Consider the following 19,815-nt stretch of genomic DNA (forward strand, 5'->3'; position numbering starts at 1 on the left):
CATGCATCCCAACTCCTTTGTGGGAATTGCCAGAATCTAATAAGCCTATTACCCAAGGCTTAAGTGTGTGGCGTTGATTATTTAAGGGAAGTCATTCCCATTAAGAGCCAGAATAGCCAGGGAGAAAGTAGCCATGGAAAAGAGATTTAATTCTCTGTAGGACTTGAAGAGATGGAGAAGGAGGAAATGGACATTCATTTGAGGAAGCCTCATTTTTTTAAAGCATTTATTCCATTTATTAAAGCATTTATTCCATTTATTCCAGTATAAATGCATACAGTGCATACAATGTATGTATGCACTCTACATCCATTGTCCCATTTAATCTGCACAGCAACCCTCAGGGAGGCATGAATTGAGGTAGCTTTATGGATGAGTTTAGGTGAATGAGGTGGAATTGGCTTCAAAACCAGCAGTTGTCCCCCTGAGCCCCTATTCTTAACCCCTGCACTCTCTGCTTCTCATGGCGGAATAGGAGAGACGAGAGTTCTGGGAAGTAATGTGGAGAGGATCTGATTGGCAGAATGTGTGAAATCTACATATATTTTCTGTGCTCAGACATGGGTTGGGTGCTCAGTACTTCTTTGGGCACCTGCTGATCTAACATTTAGATATTATACTAATTTTAGAGAATACCCAGCTGTAACAACATAAATGAGATCCCCCAAATTCAGTTTTGTATGATCTAGGGTGAGCTCATTGTGAGGTTAATGAAATGACCTGGATGAATCTGTTCATCACCCATCAGCCCTATTACACCCAAATTCCTATTTTGATGGGTGTGATGGTTACAATATTATTGTTTATTTGTCCATGTCCTTTATTAATTTGTATGTTCCCGGAGGGTAGGAATTGCTAGTATGTAACTCCATAAAGTTCCTCAGTAATTAAACAGTAAACTCTCTCCAGTTCCCTCAGTCCTCTCAAAAAGTTCTCAAGTTGAGTTAGTTAAATCAAATTATTTTATGGTGATCATTTCACAATATACATATATATCAAGTCACCAACTGTACCCTTTAATCTGACACAATGATATTTGTCAACAAAGCTGGAGAAGAGGAAAAAGAAAAAAACTTCATTCAAAAGCATTTTTTAAAAATATATTTTTATTAACATATAATGTATTATTTGCCCCAGGGGTACAGGTCTGTGAATCATCAGGCTTACACACTTCACAGCACCCACCATATCACATACCCTCCTCAATGTCCATAACCCAACCACACCACCCCTTTGCTCAGCAATCCTGTTTGTTTTGTGAGATTATGAGTCTCTTATGGTTTGTCTCCCTCGCAGTCCCATCTTCTTTCATTTTTTTCCTTCCCTGCTTCCCAAACCCCCTGCTCTGCCTCTCAAATTCCTCATATCAGGGAGATCATATGACAATTGTCTTTCTCTGATTGACTTATTTTGCTCAGCATATGTTCCATCCACATTGTTGCAATGGCAAGATTTCATTTCTTTTGATGGCTGCATAGTATTCCATCACATATATATGACATCTTCTTTATCCACTCATCAGTTCATGGACATCTGGGTTCTTTCCATAGTTTGGCTATTGTGGACATTGCTGCTATAAACATTCAGGTGCACGTGCCCCTTTGGATCACTACGTTTGTATATTTAGGGTAAATGCCCAGTAGTGCGACTGCTGGGTTGTAGGGTAGCTCTATCTTCAACTTTCTGAGGAAACTCATGCTGTTTTCCAGAGTGGCTGCACCCAGCTTGTATTCCCACCAGCAGTGTAGGAGGGTTCCCCTTTCTCTGCATCTTCTCTAACATCTGTCATTTCCTGATTTGTTAATTTTAGGCATTCTGACTGGTGTGAAGTGGTATCTCATTGTGGTTTTGATTTGTATTTCCCTGATGCTGAGTGATATTGAGCACTCTTTCATGTGTCTGTTGGCCATCTGGATGTCTTCTTTGTAGAAATGTCTGTTCATGTCCTCTGCCCATTTCTTGATTGGATTATTTGTTCTTTGGGTGTTGAGTTTGATAAGTTCTTTATAGATTTTGGATGCTAACCCTTTATCTGATATGTCATTTGAGAATATCTTCTCTCATTCTGTCAGTTGTCTTTTGGTTTTGTGAATGTTTCCTTTGCTGTGCAAAAGCTTTTGATCTTGATGAAGTCCCAAGAGTTCATTTTTGCCCTTGCTTCCCTTGCCTTTGGTGATGTCTCTAGGAAGAAGTTGCTGCAGCTGAGGTTGAAGAGGTTGCTGCCTGTGTTCTCCTCAAGGATTTTGATGGATTCCTGTCTCACATTGAGGTCTTTCATCCGTTTTGAGTCTATTTTTGTGTGTGGTGTAAGGAAATGGTCCAGTTGCATTCTTCTGCATGTGGCTGTCCAATTTTCCCAACACTGGGTGTTGAAGAGACTGTTTTTTTTTTTTTTCCACTAGACATTCTTTCCTGCTTTGTTGAAGATTAGTTGACCATAGAGTTAGGGGTCTATTCCTGGGCTCTCTATTCTGTTCCATCGATCTATGTGTCTGTTTCTGTGCCAGTACCATACTGTCTTGATGATGACAGCTTTGTAATAGAGCTTGAAGTCTGGAATTGTGATGCCACCAACTTTGGCTTTCTTTTTTCAACATTCCTCTGGCTAGTTGGGGTCTTTTCTGGTTCCATATAAATTTTAGGATTATTTGTTCCATTTCTTTGGAAAAAAATGATGATAGTTTGATAGGGATTGCATTAAATGTGTGGATTGCTTTAGATAGCATAGACATTTTCACAATATTTGTTCTTCCAATCCATGAGCATGGAACATTTTTCCATTTCTTTGTGTCTTCCTCAATTTCTTTCATGAGTACTTTATAGTTTTCTGAGTATAGATTCTTTGCCCCTTTGGTTAGGTTTATTCCTAGGTATCTTATGGTTTTGGGTGCAATTGTAAATGGGATCAACTCCTTAATTTCTCTTTCTTCTGTCTTGCTGTTGGTGTATAGAAATGCAACTGATTTCTGTGCATTGATATTATCCTGACACTTTACTGAATTCCTATGTGAGTTCTAGCAGTTTTGGAGCGGAGTCTTTTGGGTTTTCCACATTAAGTATCATATCTTCTGCAAAGAGGGAGAATTTGACTTCTTCTTTGCTGATTTTTATGCCTTTTATTTCTTTTTGTTGTCTGATTGCTGAGGCTAGGACTTCTAGTACTATGTTGAATAGCAGTGGTGAATGGACATCTTGCAGTGTTCCTGACCTTAGCAGAAAAGCTCTCAGTTTTTCCCCCATCGAGAATGATATTCGCTGTGGGCTTTTCATAGATGGCTTTGATGATATTGAGGTATGTACCTTCTATCCCTATACTTTGAAGAGTTTTGATCAAGAAAGGATGCTGTACTTTGTCAAATGCTTTTTCAGCATCTATTGAGAGTATCATATGGTTCTTGTTCTTTCTTTTATTATTGTATTGTATCACATTGATTGATTTGTGGATGTTGAATCAAACTTGCAGCCCAGGAATAAATCCCACTTTGTCATGGTAAATAATCCTTTTAATGTACTATTGGATCCTATTGGCTAGTATTTTGGTGAGAATTTTCGCATCTGTGTTCATCAAGGATATTGGTCCATAATTCTCCTTTTTGGTGGGGTCTTTGTCTGGTTTTGGCATCAAGGTAATGCTGGCCTCATCAGCCAAAAGAGTTTGAGTAAAGTTACAAAACATCTAGACTCAAGGCTCCTATTGTCCCCCCAAATGGTCAGACTCCTTTTAAGAGTTTAAAGCGGTAATTTGAATTCATGTTTGGGACCCAGAGAAAATCTCTGAAGTGGCATTTCTTTCAACCAGTAGGTCCAGAAACATTTATGCATTGCAAAGATGGTAAAACTTCATCCTTTGAAATATCCCAAGACTGGTAAAGTTTGCTTTAAACCATATACTTAAAGTCTCATGATTTCTAAATTTGGCCAGAGAAGCATTAAGGCATGATTTAAAGATAAAAAAGGAAAAGCTCAGAAACCCAAGGTGGACAGACCTACTTTCCAGGGTCAGCTTTTCCACCAATTCTATGACTTTGAATGAGCTGACTAACCTTTCAAAGTCTTAGTTTCATCATTATAAAATAGAAGAAAAAGGTAGAACATCTCACAGGTGGTTGTTGTGAAATTTAATTGAGAAAATACAGGCAAAGTATTTCCTGGAACAAGTGTGTCCCATAAACGTGAAATTAGGAGGTAAAATAAGCAGGATTGCTTTGGGTTTTTTCCATTCAAAGGCTATTTGTGTGTCCTAGGAAGAAATAGGTGGCACAGTGGGTGGGTGATTGGAGGAAGCACTGTGGTCTGTTTGCTGTGGGGCAACCATAGGGAGAAGCTGTTTCAACAGGTTGCATGAGTCAGTGGGGGGAATTGCATAGGTATTGCTGTGCCTGAATGAAATTCACTGCTCCCCCTCCCACACCATTAAAGTGGAGCCTCACATTTTCTCTGATCAGCAGTTTTCCTTGTTTCTTAATATAGAAACCTGTTCTTTGAATCATTACACCACTTTATGAAAGACCTGAAATAGTCTACTCTCAGAAAAAAGCTTCTTTTCTTCCCCTTAGATTTTGCTTCTTGTATCTAGTAGGCAAGCCAATACTTTAAAGTGCTTTAATGTAGGGAAGGACTGACATGAATAATTCTCAGTGCATTCCCCCTTCCCAAGTATTCACTCTGAAAAGATGTTGCCCTTGGAGACCTCTTGAAGTATTGCGTCATGGTAAACATAGGTTTGATGCTTGTTGAATGAACCTGAAGACTCCAGATGTTGTTCTAGCTAGTCAGTTGTTGGGGACATTTGGATTTAATATAGGGCTCTTCATGTATAGTGTATCCAATTACCTGACATCTATCAAGGTCAAAGGAGTTATCTGTGGGATCAGGGTGGCTAAGGTGATCTTGATGAAGTGCCAGAAAGTTTCCATACCCTTGACAAAGGATGGCAGCTCTTGAGGTACTGATGGCTTTTGCGTAAGGCCCAATATCTCATTGATTTTAACTATTTGTGGTTGGTTAAGTAGATGAGTCTCAACAAAAAGTTACAATATTATAACTTTCAAAGAATGTGGTGGAAATCATGTAGAGGCCAATAAGAGTAGCATGAAAAATCCAGAACAATATGGGTTGGACCACCTATGTTTATGGGTAGTTAGCTTGTAGTGAGGATGAAAGTGTTTTTGGATGAGATTAACATTTGAACTGATAGACCAAGTAGAGCAAATTGCCTTCCATCATGAGAGTAGCCCTTATCCAATCAGTTGAAGGCCTGACTCGAACAAAAGTACTGGCTTCCCTGTGAAGGGAGAGAAAGTTGCCACTTGATTGATTTAGTAAGGATATTGGTTTTTCCCAGCCCACAGACTTAGATTCTTCCTGGATCTTAGATCTTGAATTTGTTAGCTTTCACACTTGAACCCACACAATTGGCTCTCCTGGTTCTTAGGGCTTTGGTTTTGGACTGAAACTGCACATCATCTTGCTTGAGTCTCCAGCCTGCCCATGGCAGAACTTGGACTTCTCAGCCTCCGTAATCATGTGAGCCAATCCCTTACAATAAATCTCTTTTGATCTATGTAGGTATATACAGAGAGCCTATTGGTCCTATTTCTGTGGAGAGCCCCGACTAATAATACACTAGGTAAATTAAACATGATTTTGTTTTTATTTATTCTGTTCAGGCATTTAATAAGCCATTTAAATTTGCTTTCCCACTTTAAGTAACTGCATCCCAAACTCTGGCCTACTGCCTAACTGTGAGTTGCTATTACAAGAGGGAACTAGGAAAAAGAATATAGGTTTATAAAGATAAATTTATATGACCCCCTAAAATCCTCTATTTGAGGATTTATATGGATTTTTCTTTAAAAGTTTTTGTTAAAAAGTTTTGTATATGACAAATTATGAAGTAGGTCTCCAGCTTGCAAAGCGTGAGTGTGAGAATGTGTTTGATCAAGTTTATGAATAAAGGCTTAGAGAGTACGTGAAAGAAGGATTAAATTTGAGAATTCGCCACATAAGAGTCTGCTTTGAGGTCTGAAAATTAGAGTTAAGTCAAGTTAAAAGAAGTCTTTTAAGAGAGGTTGTCACTAATCAGTACCAATGCTTGCCTGGGCACCAAACACATATCTCAAAAGAAAGGTTTTGGATTTCTTCTTCATCATCTGTAGTACCCTCCCCCACCATGCCTTGAGAGGCAGAGGGACTGCCAACATGAGGAAGAGATGGAAGGGAGAGGAGCAAAACAGGGGGGTAACAAAGAGAAACTGATAATTAAGCATGCTTTGACTATCCTTACATTTCATCTGTGTACAGAAAAATAGAAACTGTCTGCAAATGCACATCACATCCCAAGGGCATAAAGAAGGAGCAGCAACAACCATAAATACCCAGAGCAGCAAAAGTGAGTGTATTTTTTTTTTTTGTCACCCTGTCTTCTTTCCTCTCCCCAGCCACCCTTTCTTTATGAAAGAAATTTCTTTCTAAAGGTGTATCTTTTTTTTTTTTTCACCCGTTTCTCCCAGTAGCTCCTCTTTGCACTTTCATAGTAAGCTGGCAATGGAACATTATCCTGAGTGAAACTATTTCTCAACATCAAGTTAATTTTGTTTTGTATTTTAATGATACATGTGAGCATATGAATGTACCTCACAAGCCTTGGATGTAGCTAAAAAATGCTCTCTTGTGTTCCTTAGTAAATTTGGAAAATTTCTTCATATTGATCTTGTATATTTGTTGGAATCATTCCTTACTATTTTATTTGAACAAGTAGAAAATCAAGCAATATTCTTAATTATGGGAGCTTGACATTCAAAAGATATTAATTATGCTCAAGTTTACCTATACATTTAACATGATCTCAATATATTAATAGATTTTGGGGGCACCTGGGTATCTTAGTCAGTTAAGCATCTGCCTTTGGCTCAAGTCAGGATCTCAGGGTCCTGGAATAGAGCGCTGCATCAGGCTCCCTGCTGAGAGGGGAGTCTGCATCTCCCTCTCCCTCTGCCCCTCCCCCTGCTCATGATCAATCTCTCTCAAATAAATAAATATCTAAAATCTTTAAAATAAATAGATTTTGAAGGAGGTGGTATCTGTTGAAGGGAGGAACCCACAAGCTGATTTTAAAGCCTAAATGAAAAATTATTCCAAAATTTCTATAAAAATTATTAAACAATACAAAGAAAAAATTTGAAAAGGAAGAATGATAAGGGAGAACTATTATATTGGATACAAAAATGTATCATGAAGCTACAGGAATGTTGAGCTTGCTCTTGAGTAAACACAGATGAATGAAAAGAACAACAAAGTCCATAAATAGACCCAAACACATAAGAATTTCATATTTAGTGAAACTGACATCTCAAGACAATGAGGAAAAGATGGATTTTTCAAACCAGCGGTGTTGGAACAAGTAGCTCAATAACTGAAAAAAAACAGTTATTAGCATGATTTAGCTGCTACTGGCCCACTTAGACTACATAGTCCAAAAAAACAATGATGGGTTCTCAAGCAGGAATAAAACGGAGAAAAAATAAAAACAAAAATTCCAGACAGAAGGCGCAACTAATTCCCACCTCTAACTAGTAAAATATACAACTGAGATGGACTTTTAGCGATTAAGACCAATTACAGCTAAACCTCTTGACAAGGAGCAAGTCGGGATATGGCCATCAAACCTGGTTGCTTAAACAACTAATTAAGGTTTTAAGTAAATCCTTTCAGTTATAAAAATTACTCAGGGAAAAGAGACCAAAGGTGTGTCTGTCCCCATGGAGCCTGAGTCCCTCAAGGTATCTGTCTGGAGAAGAATGGGGTGCCTAGCTATTGACACTAAGAGTTCTGTACCCAGTTCCAACGGTTGGGATGGGTTTCCCCCACATGTCCAAGCAGTTTTTGGACACTAGCTGGGTGACCTACAATTTAACTCAGTTCTGACATTGTCTATCTGGAGACAGCATCAGATTCCATAGGTTAAGGGCTAGTCCCACAAGACTGCCCCCCACACCCCTCACTTTAGATGCCAGTTGTATAATTCCAGATTGTTACCTGTACTTATAAAAGACTGGCTATAAATCAGAGGTTCCCATCACGACCTTCTTGGGGTTGTGCAATTTGCTAGAGTGGCTCATAGAACTCAGAGAAACATTTTATTTACTAGATTACCAATTTATTATAAAAGGATATTACTCAGGAACTGCCAGCTGGAACTGATGCATAAAGCAAGGTTGGGGAGAGAGCTGGAGCCTTCTCCTGGTGTGCCACTGTCCCCAAATCGCCACATGTTTGCCAACCCGGAAGCTCTCTGAAATCTGTCTTTTTGGATTTTTATGTAGGTTTCATTACACAGGCATGGTTGATAAAATCATTGCCATTGACCACTGATTCAACTTCCTGCACCTTACCCCTTCCAAGGAGGGTTGGGGTAAAACCTTCTAATCTTTCAATCACTCAGTTAGTTCTTCTGGCACCCAGTGCTCCCATCCTTGGGTGCCAAACAAAAATTATCTCCTTAACATAAGACAGTTTTACTGCATTCATTACTTGGGAAATTCAAAGGGTTTTAGGAGCTCTGTGCCAGAAACAGGGACAATGTTTCTTATTAGTCACAGTATCAGAGGCACATAGAGCTAATTGGAATAAAACAGATTAAAAGCCAACTATGTTTTTAAGAGAGCTGTACTGTCAGTAGAGCCTCTGTTATACTGAAAGAGATTCTAAGCTTCTTTGCCTAAAGACACAAGCTTGGTTAGCACCTCATCTGCCATCCAACTTCACACAAATATTTCACTATATCCCATCAACCACCTCTGTTCTTTTCCAATAAGTTTCCTTGCTTCCCATCTTCCAGACGGGAAGTAAATGCTACAGACTTTCAGATTTCTCTTAAGAAAGACTTTGTCCCACTCTTGGTACCTCTTTCTGTATTAACTTAAGCTAATTTACACTGTAGTAACAATTTCAGGATTTCAATTACTTAAAACAAAGAAAAAAGTTTATATTTTGGACACATAGCATATTTTAGGCAAATATTATCCACCACATCTATCAATGGACTTTTTTTTTTTAAAGATTTAATTTATTTATTTATTTGAGAGAGAGAGAGAGGTCACAAGGAGGCAGAGAGACAGGCAGAGAGAGGGCGGGATGCAGGCTCCCCGCCAAGGAGAGAGCCCATACGGGGCTCTATCCCAGGACCCTGAGACCAGGACCTGAGCAGAAGAGAGAGGCTTAACCCACAAGCCATCCAGGCACCCCTATTGATGGACTTTTTCACAAATTTCAAATAATTCTTCCCTGGATATATTTGTATAGATATTGTACTTGAAAAATATATTTGTATCACTTGGCACACCAGCAAGCATATTTGTAGGTAATATTTCTAGAAAGACAGGCATACGTTGGAGACACTGACAGTTTGGTTCCTTCCCACCACAATAAGGTGAATAGAGCAATAAAGCAAGTCAAATGAAATGAAATGAAAATTTTGGTTTCCCAGTGCATGTAAATTTATGTTTACACTACAGTCTACTAAGCACGCAATAACATCATGTCTAAAATTACAAGGTTCATACCTTAATTAAAAGTACTTTATTGCTAAAAATTGCTAACCATCATCTGAGTTTTCAGCCAGTAGTAATTACTGATCACATATCACCATAACAAATACAATGAAAAAGTCTGAAATACTCTGAGAATTACCAAAATGTGACACAGAGACAAGAAATGAGCAAATGTTGCTGGAAAAATTGGCACTGATAGATTTCCTTGATTCCTTGATTCAGAGTTGCCCCAAACCTTCAACTTATAAAACATGCATTATCTGTGGAGCACAACAAAGGGAAGTGCAATAGAAGGATGGATACCTGTACAATGGCTTGGCCAAAGGTTACGTGTGTTTTAAAATTTGATACAGAATTACTAGATTATAGGGGCACCTGGGTGGCTCAGTGGGTTAAAGCCTCTGCCTTCGGCTCAGGTCATGATCCCAGGGTCCTGGGATCGAGCCCCACGTGGGGCTCTCTGCTCAGCGGGGAGCCTGCTTCCCTTCCTCTCTCTCTCTCTGACTCTCTGCCTACTTGTGATCTCTGTCTGTCAAATAAATAAATAAAACCTTAAAAAAAATACTAAATTATACACCCACTCGCTGTATAGGAGACTCTCTGTTTCCCCCTACCTACAAAAACATTATCAATTCTTTTAATTTTTTTTTTCTCATCTGAGGGGTAAAAACTAACTTTTCATCATTTTTATATATCTTAGAACTATTTGTATCCTTTTTTGGTTTATTCCTGTTTGCCCATTTGATTCTCTGGTTGCGTTCTCTTTCTTACTGATTTATAAGAACTAATTACATACTCAAGAAAAGAGTCATTTATGATATAAATCAAGAATATTTTTCCTATTACTTACTTATATTTGGATGCTGTTCACTGTATGTTTTGCCATGAAGAATTTTCCCTCCTTTTTAGGTAGTCAAATACCAACCTGTGTGTGATGTCTGAGTGATGGTCTTTCTTTACAAAAGGTCTTTTTCATAAATGAACATATTATTTAAAGTATACAGTAGAGACAACTTTTTTTCTTCTAGTATTTGTAGTTTCATATGTTGTTTTAAAATTTGTAATACAGATAAAATTAATTTTGGTGTAAGGGGTAAAGGAGGGATACATTCAATCTCTAACTGGTAATAATATTGAGGGTCTTTGTAGGTGATGATTTGGTGGTGGTGCAGCAAGGCATAGTGGAACCCAATTTTCCAATGAATATATTCTTGTAATACTAATTTCCCAATGAATATATTCTTGTAATTCTGACTTTTGCGCCCCATTTATACGAAATCTACTAAAATTTCACTGAAATAAGTAAATTCTTGGTTGTTAGGAAAAAAGGAACAGGGAAGTAAAGAGCCCCTACTCCCGCTTCAAGAGCTCCAGTTAAATATCACCCTAGAGGGATATGGAAACAATGTTGTCAGATCTTCTAATTTTTCAAAAGAAGCTGAAATCTGGATTTTCCTGTGAAATCCCCTGATGTTTAAATGTTAGAAAACAATTCAGAGTTTTAAAAACACTGCATGGGCCAAGCAAAACACATCTGCAGGCCAGATGGGACGCACAGGGTTCCAGTTTGAGACCCTGTGGTTTAGAGATTCTCACCCTTGGGGATATATTTAAGTGCCTTTTCTATGGGCCACTACAACGTAGAGTGGTCAGCTCTTATCACATGTATTTTAACTGATTTTTGCTAGCCTAGTCTTTCTAGTAAGCTACAAGATCCTTGAAGGCACTATATACAAATTTTGAGGTCCCCATCCCTAGGAGCGTCTTGTACCTAGTTGATATTTAACACGGGTTGTTTGTTGAATGAATAAATGGAGGAATGTATGAACTCCACTGCACACGGACTCCCTGCCAAGCATCTAAACAAAGTGGCTCAGGGTCTCAGAGGTTACCTGATTCAGACCATTCCTTCTTTTTCCTCCCTTCTCACCTAGTTCACCTTCATGGCAACTAAACCTCTGTACCCTACAGGGATTTTGTAAACAGGTGGCCTCGTCCATGGATGCGAGTCTTGGCCACTAGGTGTCTCCCTTTGCCTAAAGCACGTTCTGAAGCCCTGGGGTCAATTGGCGGTTTGCTAAACAGAAACACTTCCGCAAAAAAGAATGTCTTAATCTCAGACCACATCTTCAGATGTTTGTCCTCAGGAGGAAGTTGAGCACAGCCACAATGTCAAAGCAAAAATGCCCAGGCATAGGATCAGATTTATTTTGTTCTGGGAGAGCTTCTCACTCACAGGAATTCTCCCCTGGAGGACTGAGTGACAATCTGTTGGGTTTCAGCCTCTAATCCTGCAGACCCTATACTCTTCTGGAGCCCCCTTTGGATTCCTTTCTTCTGCTGTTATCGGCCAACGGAGAAGTGCGTCTTACTGTTAAGGGTCTGGGGTTCTAGAACTTGCATAGTAAAAGCAGGATTCTTCTAAACTGTGTCAGATCGAGCTTCGCTGAGGCTGCCCTGATGCGCATGCGCATTTCCCCACATCACCTGGCTGCAGGGGCACGTGTTCCCTTGCTTGCAGCAGTGCCTTCCTTGCCGCTCCAGGAAGGTACCCCCAACTTAGACAGGAGGATGCTTGATACTGTGTAATTCTCGTCTTAAATACAGGTAGACAGAAGAAAGAAAGAAAAAAAAAAAAAAGCAAAATTCATTGCTTTCATTGTCCATAGCTTTCTCGGTGTTAGCTCTGGTATTCAGATACCCTACGCTCTGAACTGATGAAAGGCAATGCTGGAATTTTGCCTGGTGCTGCTAAATTTGCCAGGCTTTGGATTTTAGTGACACTGGAAGCTTCCTTGTTGGACGAAATGGAGAGGTGGAATCTCTAGGGCTTTGGTGGCTCTGCAGTTTACTATGCAAGGTTCATATAAGAATGCTTGTCTCCTTAGCACCTAAGACATAATGTCACTTTTGCCTTTTCTTTGGTTATTTTGCATGGGTTGGATACTCCTGTTTGCATTTCTCATCTGTATTTGAGAAGTAGCAGAGTACAGGTTAATATATCACAGACTTTGAAGGTGGGCTGGCTTGGTACCCTGGCCCATCATTTGCTTAGCCTCTCTTATACCTCCATTTCCTCACCTGTGAAATGTGATGATCGTCGTAATGCCTCACAGGTTGCTGGGAGTATAAAAGCACATGGACACGGCTCAGAACAGTTCTTGGAACATAGTAAGTGCTTAGTAAATGAGAGCTGTTACTAGGGGCTTGATCATTGATCTCTTCTCTGGTGTTCTGTCCAGGCCAGAGTTCACGTCTATAGATTGTTACACTCGTCTCTGATACCAAGGGAAAAGTTTTCCTACAGTTTTGTGAATTTTTCCTCTGTTTATTTGAATGTACTTTATTTTAAAGCTAAGTTGCATTACAATTATTATTAAATACCACCTCCCCCAAACAGTTTCTCATAAGTCCCTTCGACTAAGCTTTATCCTCAAATAGCTTAATAATTCCCTACCCACCTCTTTTTATTTTAGTCCTAGTTCTGAGTGTTAAAAGACTATATCTTGGGGTGCCTGGGTGGTTCAGTCATTAAGTGTCTGCCTTCAGCTCAGGTCATGATCCCAGGGTCCTGGGATTGAGCCCTGCATTGGGCTCCCTTCTCCACAGGGGACCTGCTTCTTCCTCTCCCACTCCTTCTGGTGTCTTCCTTCTCTGGCTGTGTCTCTCTCTCTCTGTCAAATAAATAAATAAAATCTTAAAATAAAACAAACAAACCCTAAATCTATTATGATAAAATCTTATCATACTAGTTAAGAAAACTTTCTTGCTATAATTTACATTTTATACCCTTCTTCTTTCTACTGTTCCTTTTAGGGTTTAAAAAAATATATAACTGAAATATTTTCCTTCCTTTCCTTCCTTCCTTCCTTTCTTTCTCTCTCTCTCTCTCTCTGTCTCTCCTTCTTTCTTTCTTTCTCTCTCTCTCTTTTAGAGAAAGAGAGAGCGAAAATGAGTGGGGGAAGGAGCAGAGGGAGAGGGAGAGAGACTCTTAAGCAGGCTCTACACCCAGTGTGGAGCCCAATGCAGGACTTGACTTCACAACACTGAGATCATGACCTGAAGCAAAATCAGGAGCTGGATGCTTAACAGACTGAGCCACCCGGGCGCCCCATACATGAAATATATTTTTTTAAGATTTTATTTATTGATTTGAGAGGGAGCACCAGAGAGAGAGCAAGCACAGGTGGAGGGAGGAGCAGAGGGAGAGGGAGAAGCAGGCTCTCTGAGGAACAGGGAGCCCAATGCAGGGCTTAATCCCAGGGACCCCTGAGCTAAAGACAGACACTTAACCGACTGAGCCACTCAGAGGTCCCTAAATTTTTTTTTTAAGATTTTTATCTATTTAATTACATATTTGAGACAGAGAGAGTGAATGTGAGCAGGAGCGGAAGGGGGAGGAAGAGCAGAAGGAAAGGGACACGCAGACTTGGCACGGAGCACAGAGCCTGATGTGGGGCTCACGATCTCCTGACACTGAGATCCTGACCTGAGCCGAAATCAAGAATCAGCTGCTCAACCAACTGAGCCATCCAGGCACCCCTCAGATACTTCTTACTGCACTAAATCATTTCATAATATGGAATGAAACCACCTGAAACAGCTCAGGGCCTGTCTCACTCTTCAGTCACGTATCATTCAAGGTGACCAATTGTGTCTGCAGCCCTGGATTAGACTGAGGCAGATAGATGGATGGAGACTGCTGGCTCCAGCCCCTTTCTGTCCCTAGCTACCCTTTACTCCTGCTAAGGCCAAGAAAAGACCCAATAGCCTTCCCATTTGGTAAAGATAAGATAACAAGTCATTGCTCCTGCTGAGACAGAAGAAAAAGACCAGAAGCCTGTCCTGTTTGAATAAGAAAAGAAAAAGGAACAGTCCCCTGGGGTGATTTAGCACTCTCCTGCGACCCCTCCGCATAAATTATACTTCCACAGGAAGGGGCCATTTGGCCTTGAGAGACCCTGAAAAACGCCCCGTTACCATCCCCCATCACCCGTAACTATAAAAACTCACTCCTAACCTTGTCGGGTGCTCAGCCTTTGGGAAGGGATCCCGCTGAGCCCGCTGGTGATAATAAAGCTACGTTTTCCCTGCTTTCCTGGGTGCCGCTTGAGTTTCCTTGGTCGCTTCAGATTTTCTGCAACAAGATCTTCTCTGAGACCAAGGGCACAGAATGCCTAGCATCTCCGATGGATATACACTGTCGTCCAGAATCCTCTCCAGGTTCACCTGCTGACCTCATTCAGATAGCACCTCCACCCAGTGATAAGATGAGATGAAATTTAGGAAATGAGTTCTAATACCATGATTTTGTTTGCCAGTTCCTTTCTTCAGGTTTTTGCTGTTTATTCCTGTAACTCTTCTCTTTTGCTGGGAAACCAAGCCGTTGGACTGTTCAGGAAACCAACAGAAACAAACAGATGACATGGCAGGTCTTAACATGCTCCCACAGCCTCTGGTTTTCCTCCTCATTCTCTTGGGCATCTACAGGATGCCAGGCCCTGCCTAGTCAAGGAAGCTCTGTGGTCAGGATTACCAGGGAAGAGATGTAAAGTAGACCAGATGTACCAAAACACATTTATTTAGCTGCCTTTGTATGCTCAGGTTAATACCTTGTTCCTACTTCACAGGTGAGTGTGTGTGAGATTTCTTAGCAGAATTATACCAGAGGAGCAAGCCTTCCTCAACTCTGCTCTCACGGAAGGTCAGCTCTTCTTGGGCGCAGAACAATGATACGTCACAATGCCGCCACAGTGCTCAAAATCCATGCTGCTTTCTTTTGGTCTCTGTCTTTTGCAGGGACGGGAGAGCCCCATAACCTGACCAGGAAGTATTGAGGAATTCAGCATCTCATATGTTAGTAGATCATTAGGTGGAAACTAGAAGGGGTAAGTGGCTTACTAGTGAGTCATCAGTAACTCAAAAGCACACCTTATTTGTGAAACAACTTAAACATTGGGCATACACTACGATCTTCTTCCATTAAACATGGAATCAACAAGCAATTAAATATATTCATTTCTTTGGATTCAGATTTTCAACAAGCAATTAAATATATTCATTTCTTTGGATTCAGATTTTTCCCCCAAATCAATGTGCTCAAGAAATTATTAATGTCTATTGGTTGCCTAATTTTCTACTATCTGCTAAAATGTTTTTGGTCTAATAAGACACTGTAGGGATCCCTTTGTTTCCTTGGGCCATAGACCAGCCCTTAGGAAGTTACTGGGCTTTAGAATACAATGAACTGGAGGTCAGTAACAGACCTGCTACGTGAGGTTCAAGGTTTCTCCACTTGAAACTCCACAGTGACTGGCCATTTTGTCTGCATTACTCCTTCCCTTTATCCCTGTCCAGTTCCACAGCCACTTTCCTCCCTAAGTCATTGGTAGATTATTAGTCCCATTTTATAAACATATTCCCACTAAGTATTAGTCAGTGACTTCTGTGCTCCTACAAGCACTTACGATTTAATATAGATAATAGAAAAAGGACAGCACTGAACTGAAAAGACTGTATCTAATCCTAGGACTTCAGACATTGGATCAACTGAGCGAAATTCTTTCGGAAGCTCTCCATTCTCTGTGTTTGGTCTCCACATACAACTGGTGGATCAGGAAAGAGGCAAAATCCTGTAGAAAGAGCACAGAGGAGAAAGGAATTAACTTGATTAAATTATGAGATCAGCTCTATTCTGCCCAGGTTGGTGGGAGGCAAAGGCTGGTTGATGCCTTTGAACACTTAGGGATGGTCATATACGCCTTGTTCTCTTGATAGCTTTTCACCTGGACCAGATTCCGACATGAGCATGAAAAACTGTGCTAAAAACCAAGTCGCTCAGCTGGGTGCTGGAAACAAGAGGGTCACGTTGTGTTTGGGCCCTCTTAGCACAAAAGGTCTTCAACATGAAATTATGGGCTCCAATCTTATTTGGAGTATTGTTCACTCTATAAAAGATTTCTATTCGAGTTTAGTGCTCTGAAGATCGTTTTCTCCTTCCTAAGAAGATGAATGTTTCCTCTTTTGTGATAAGAACAATATACCTGATTAGCTTCCCCCTTTCTTTGAATGCTAGGAAGCTCTGCCCCTGAAGGGAAGTTTCACATTTATAAAATAGTGTAGATACCTCATAGGTTTTTATTTGCATTATTTTTCTTAATTGACGCTCTACTTTTATAGACTCCTTTTAATAATTTGTGTAGTTTATACAGAAATTTTGTAGTTTGGGTTTCCTTATTTCTATTCTTTTTTTAAGGATTTTATTTATTTATTTGACAAAGAGAAGGAGAGAGAGAGAGAAAAGCGGGAGGAGGGACAGAGACAAAGGGAGAAGGAGGCTCCCGAATGAGCAGGGGGTGGGTGAGGGACTATATCCCAGTATTCTGGGATCTTGACCTGAGCCTAAGGCAGACTCTTAAAGGACTGAGCCCCCCAAGTGCCCTCCCTATTTCTATTCTAATATAGTTTTTTAGTGCACTGGCATTGTGAGCCATCCCAAGTCATTTGCAAAACAGGGAGTGGCTTAAGACCCCTTCAAGTTATTTGTAATATAGTGTTAGTTTTCATACCAGATGGGTACTTAGGTAGGAAAGAAACATTTATTGAAAAGTTAAAAAGGTTTAGTTCTAAGTTTTCTAAGGACAAAGAATATACAGAAAGCATTCACCTTCAGCATCTACACTGTTAACTCTGTTTCGACAGTCCCCGTTCCATGTTATCCCACCAGCGGGTCTGAGCTTCCTTTGTCTGGGAAAGAACCAAGTTGGGGTTCTTCAGCTTTGAGAGCGAAAGTCAGAAAAGGAAAAATAATATGGACCTCCTTTCACTCCACTGGTATTGCCCACCTCCCCCAACTGGAATGATACACGAAGGTCACATTCCTTCCGCTTTATGCAGGTGACCGGGGTGGGGGGGGGCTTGGGGGGTGTCCTGAGGCCAGACCCGAAAACTTGACAGAGCAGCATGTTGCAGCAGACAGATTTAGGACAGAAGTGTTCCGCATTCCCCTAGAGCATTTTTCTCCCATTTTCCTTTTGTGGTTTCTGAAATCTGTTTGTGTCAGCGGCAAGAATCATTAGGTCTTGGGCTCAGAGCTCCTTCCTCTTACCGGCCTGGTATTGACTCTGCTTGGGAGGGAGAGTCAGCAGAAAGGTATTTCTCTTTTCCTTCTGGAAGGAGGTGTGTCCTAGGCTTGTCTGCCTTCAAGGGCAGCCACAGGAACCGAGAGTGGCTTAGGTGTCAGTAGATCTGCAGGAGAGCCCAGGAGCAGCTGTTCAGATGTTAATTAGCGATGTCTTTCCGAACAGCATTAAGAAGTGATTGAACCCCAAGTACAGTGGAAGAAGGTCTTCCAGAGGCTGTGAAGAGAGGAATCACCAGGTAAGCCCAACAGCTGTGATTTGATGCCTTAGAATGTGTATGACTATCACCAGTATTATCTGTTAATTTGAGATAGCCCCCCCACCCCCGCCCCAGGTAAAACTCTGATTTCAAGATCCCATTTCCTGAAGAAGGTTAAATAAAGGAATAGGGAACGGAAAAAGCAATGAGAAGAGAGACAAAAGAGTTCATCCTCTTGGTGACTTATTAACTGAGGTGATTTGCTGCTTCTCAGACTGCAGGTTTTCTGACTCAAAGCACACAGTTCTCTCTACGCGTTAGAACCCAGGACCTCCTGTTCCTCAGGTGTGTGAGGTAGATCTACTGGAATAAAGAAGGAGCCACCAAGGATACTTGTTCAAAACATCAATTTCACGACTGCTGCTGGTCAGTAATACATTAGCTTTAGCAAACTCTTAAAATAAAAATATGCTGGAGTAGATTCAGTTTATTTTCACAAATTCATAAAGCTTTGCCTGAACCAGTATAAATTTGAGAAGTACTTCCCAGCTTAGCTCCTACCCTGGACTCAGAAAAATCCCCAAATCAGCCCTTATAATCATTTCTCCGTTCCTTCCCCGTAATAAATACAAAGTGATACACTGTATTTTCTGACAGGCCTTGAAAATTGGCAACTTTTCCTTTTCCTTTTCTTTCCTTTTTTAAAGAAAAATCCATTTGTGTAAACCCAATATCCTAGATGTTGGGAAATTACTGAAGAAAGTACAGAAAGAAGATCAAAGTGGAAGAGATGTGGAGAAATGATGCCTGTGGCTTTTCCACGATGATATCCGTTAAATGAATCCGGATAATAACACACATAGGTGGGAAATTACAGATAGAAAAGAAATAATAAAAATAGATAAACACATATTTTATAATTTATTCAAATATTAGCACAGCCTTTTATGTTTTTTCCCTGTAATAGAACCACTGCTAATTATCCAATCATAACCAAAATTCAAAACAGTATTACAAAAATGGCTACAAAAATAACACTTTATTCAACTATTAGCAAGTATTATAACTTTGAGCACATTTTTTAGCTTTTTGTACCCTGCTTACTTCATTTGTAGAATGGTGGCAATAAGCATCGAGATTTAAAATAAGATCTAAATTAAGATTTGAAATGCGTGTATGCATATTGAAGCTTCTCTGGCTGACTTGCAGACCCTTCTATTTTGTGCACAGCCACACATTGATGGGAATTGTTGTTGACATGCCTCATAGGTGTGCATGTCCTACTTCTCTAAAAAGAGAGTAAATTTAATTTCTTTCTCAAGTAGGGATAGGGTTCCCATTATAGGATTTATCTCTTGTTGTGCTGAAGGTAAGGGGAACACCAGACTTGCATCCATACGCCCTCTGATGTCATTCATTCCACAATTAAAGGAATGCAACCTTTCTCCTAGAAAAAAATAAATGAGCGCATTCATTTAAACTAGGGTATACGTGACTAATTTTAGTACTTTGGTTGGGAGTGAGGGCAAGCTGGAAGCAGCAAGAGGGTCCAGGTTATTGAAGGGTGTCACCAGTGGTAAGGGTGTGTCACGAGGGTGAAGAGCTCAGAAGATGGACAAGTGGCATCCTTGGGACAGTTTCGCTAAATTCTCAGTTTTGCTGAATGCCACTCCTTATGAAACCATGTTCCACCCAATCTAAACATGTATTTGCAACTTTAACAAGCAAACTTTAACCTTGTTCTCTTTCTAAAGTTCTTTGGCAGGAAATACCCATAGCTCCAGAAAAGGGGAAACCCTGTTCCCAAACATCACGGAGTTTGAGTTGTGTGAGAGCAGGGAAGTGCTCACAGGATGTCCAGGTCTCCATGTCCAGTCCGAGACAAGCTAGAAACCTGATCTTAATAGTTATGAAAATAATCTAG

General features: G+C 40.3%; 1 protein-coding gene across 1 annotated transcript in view; it reads left to right on the top strand.

The window, feature by feature from the left end:
* Window positions 1-17,745: 17,745 nt before the first annotated feature.
* ADGRF1 (adhesion G protein-coupled receptor F1) overlaps window positions 17,746-19,815 on the top strand; it is a 43,250-nt gene continuing 41,180 nt past the window's right edge. Inside the window, exon 1 of the mRNA XM_032861981.1 lies at window positions 17,746-17,930. The gene's annotated coding sequence lies outside the window, so the exon portion shown is untranslated. The remainder of the gene's footprint in view (window positions 17,931-19,815) is intronic.

Source organism: Lontra canadensis, unplaced genomic scaffold, assembly GCF_010015895.1.
Source record: "Lontra canadensis isolate GAN:19392208 unplaced genomic scaffold, GSC_riverotter_1.0 scaffold23, whole genome shotgun sequence".
NCBI lineage: Eukaryota > Metazoa > Chordata > Mammalia > Carnivora > Mustelidae > Lontra > Lontra canadensis.